The following is a 3,949-nucleotide window of genomic DNA, read 5'->3' on the forward strand; positions in this document are numbered from 1 at the left end:
TTTAACTGTATTATATTTTTAACCTGATGAAAACATCCACTTCTTACATTATATATTAAACGTTAACGATATCTTACGTTAATGGTACCATTAAACTCGGATAATATATAATTATTTGTAACATGAATGTCTGCGGTTTGTGCTTGTTGACAAAAAGATAAATAAAAGAATTTTATAAATAAAAGAAGAATTTTATAAATAAAATTTTTGTTCTGAAGTATATATTATTAGGTGTGGGAAAAATTTTTATCTTTTACAACTTTACAATATTATATTTCTTATTCTCATTTTTTTGGTTAATTTACAAATTAAGTTTCTATCTTAATAAATTTAATAAATTTTAATAATTTGCATGCAATTATATACTTGAATACATAATACATAGTACATTATGTATTTGTGTTGGAAATGTGTTGGTAGTTCATTCACGTTCTTGATAATAGTTTGTGTTGAATTTTTTAATACATTTGAGTGTTTAATTAATATAATGAGTTATGTTATTTATGAATTATGTTATTTAAAGGTTTTTTGTTAAAATGATATTCAACATTTATTAGTATTAAAATGACATAATTTTTGTGATGAATCATCAAAATAAACAAATAACGTCAAAATAAAGTATTTAACATAAATTTTAAGATAAATGAATAAAATGCAGATTTATTTAATATATCATAATTGTTAATTTTAACTGTAAAAATATGTCTTCACGGTTTGTTTACAAACTGTGTCGATACTTTTTGTATTTATTCTCTTATAGAATATTTGTGCAATCTTCTAACATATTAATCTTCTGCCAAATTAATTAAAAAATTTGATTGGATCGTTTCGTATTTGCGATGAATGTTGAATGTTCGATACTTTTAATATATAAGAGTGTAAGAAAAATATAGAAAAAATATATAAAAATATATAAAAATTTAAAAGTCAGCTACAAATTATGCTTCAAATAATTGAAATAATTACATTATAGGAACAAACAAAACTTTTTATCGAATATAAAAATTTGTAGTATACTAATATGAATTATCTAGAAAATTATGGCAGAAAATAGTTTTTTACCTAATTGAAAATTAAATTATTTAAACTTCCATAGTAAAAAGTTTTTACGATAAAATTGACAAAATATGAATATGTCACGTTAATAATGTAAAAAATATAGTATAAATAAATGAAGATATTACTAAATTTTAAGTTTAAACATTGTCTAAAATTTAATCTTTTGGAAAAAAAGAGAAAAGAGAAGAAAAAAGAAAATGAACTTACGATCCTTCTTTTTTTTTCAAATTCTATCTGCAGCAGCATCAGTATATATAATATAATGTAAAAATATTATACTAAACATGATAAAATTAATTACTGAAATATATCGACTAATTTTTTTTAGTATAAATAAAATAAAACGGTTTCATCTTTGCGATTCTACAGCAATTTGGATATATCTTGCCATCATTTATCTTATAGTTTTAGGAATTTCACTTACTTTATAAAACGATGTATACACAGTGTAGAGTCGTAGTTATATAGACCTCTTCGATCACAAAAAGGATTTGTCTGTTGAGAGAAACGCTTTTCATTACTCATAAATATGTGATTGCGTAATACACTGTGGAATATACTTCAATGTTTTTTCGTTTCGCTACTTTTCTTTTTCTCTCAAAGGAATATGGAAATATTATTTCAAAGAAATAAATTCTGCGATTAGACGAGAATATTCGACGAGATATCTGATCATTTCGAATGATTACTTTCTCTCAATGTCCTTCTTTGACAATCGCTACTATTATCTTAACAAAAAATTTCTGATCATAATCGGTCAATGGCCATTTCAGTCGCGACTGGAGAGTAACATGATGTTCGCAATTACATCTTTGTTCATTTATAGTTTGACAGTCTTTGAGGTGTTTAAAAAACCGCATAACAAGGATACATTAAAATTAGCATTAATAATTTTAATTTATGTTTCTGATTTTTGACAGATATGGGCCTTAGCAGTTGGAATAACAGATCTGAGCATCATTATGGAAAACGTTTCGCTGTTACTGATGAATAGTATCGTCATTATAAAGCTCGTCAATTGCATATTTACGAATGACAAAGTTCGTATCTTTCGGTTGTATAAAACACGAATTGCATCATTCTGTGATTGTATGTGAATTATTTTTTCGAGCTACAGATAAAAGAACTTTTGGAGGACATCGAAGAGACATGGAAGATAAAACATACAGATTCAGAGAAAAAAATATTACAGCATTACGCAGAGAAAAGCAGAATGTTTACGATACAATACGCGAGTAAATTACCTTTATTTTAAAATTTGTTCATTTTTTTCTATCGGATACACATCTGACAGTATATGAGAAATTATTTCTAGCTCTTTATCCTCTCTTTTACTTCATTCTTGTTATTGTTTGTCCAAAATAATTTCTTTTTCGTCATTTTTTTCGAAATATTTCCGAGAACATTATATAAGTAAGAAAGTGTTTGCAAACTTTTTTTTGAACGTGCAGCTCACATTTTTGTTTTATTAAATAAACTTTTTATTTTTATTAAATAAACTCCGTTTTTTTTGTAAATGTTGTAACTTTTGAAACATATAGAGGAAAAGAAGTAACTTATATTTCCAGCTGCTATGTACGTGCTATGGCTTTTCTATACTACTCCACCGATCATTGTTAGTGAGATATACACGCTTTTACCTACAAACGAAACGTACACTGCTAAGTTTCTATATCGTATAGATCATGTTCTTGATATGGATAAATATTTCAATATAATGATGCTTCACGGATTTATTGGCGTATTCTACATAGCTTGTGTGCTGACAGCCATCGACACAATGTTTACATTTTATACTCAGCACATCTGCGCGTTGTTCGAATGCTTACGGTAAATTGCCCTTTCGAAAAAGGCTATATCAAGATCTCTTTTCAAAAATTTATAAAAAAAATTAACTTTTATTTTTTTAAACTTAGCACTATTTAACCCTGGGCATCAATAATAAATAGATTTATGCAAAGAATATGTTATTCTTAAAATAGTATTCTTGTTTCTAAAATTATTATATGATTCTAACAAACTCAATCGCATTATTTACAAATTATTTATTCTTGGATTAAGAATTACAAATTTGAAAATTCGCCGGCAGGCGGCAACATATGTATAAAAATTCCTCAGTAATATCAAGATGTCAGAAGTGCATGAGTGTAGTGAATGATGATTGATGATGGTTCGTGATGGTTTTTTGAATAAGTTGTTGTATTCGTGGAACATACCTCTAAATGTGTGTTCAATCTTTAAGGATGGTTGAAATATTCAACTCGTTCTAATGTTTCTGTTAGTTATATTGCAAATGGAGATGCGCGAACAGCCAGTCGACTTTATCACTGCGATGTGACAAAGAGACGCCTATACGCGGACGAATTTTTCACGGCATATTTGCGGATCTGCTATCCACAGTTAAATAGGTGAGATGAGCAATGAATCCGTCGCGTCGGATCAGTATATGAAACGTTCTCTACGATTGTGACAAAATTGATCGTCTGTTTGTATCCTTATTCACAATATGGTTAACGGAGGTATAGTAGAATAGTCTCAGCATTTCACTTGCTTTTGAGCTACATTAGTAGAGGGAATAATCTAAGTTTGATTCAATTTTTTCTTGGGAGCTTGTACCCCGTGCACATTAGGAGGCATGCTCTCTAAATGTGGCATTTCATTTACAAAGCTATTGTCACTTATTGCAGCATTGATTTCTGTCATCTTGATGTTACTGGAAAACATAATGAGAATTTGAAATAAATTGACAAAAGAAATCATTGAAGAAAAAATAATGCTAATATAAGTATATTTAGTATTGAACGAGTGCAACTTTATTCTTTTATTGAAATAAAATTTGTTTTGTAAGATTAAAATTTAATTTTATTTTACGAATAATTTATTTTAATGG

This window comes from Atta cephalotes (genome assembly GCF_000143395.1).
Source record: "Atta cephalotes unplaced genomic scaffold scaffold00004, whole genome shotgun sequence".
In the NCBI taxonomy this organism is placed as follows: domain Eukaryota; kingdom Metazoa; phylum Arthropoda; class Insecta; order Hymenoptera; family Formicidae; genus Atta; species Atta cephalotes.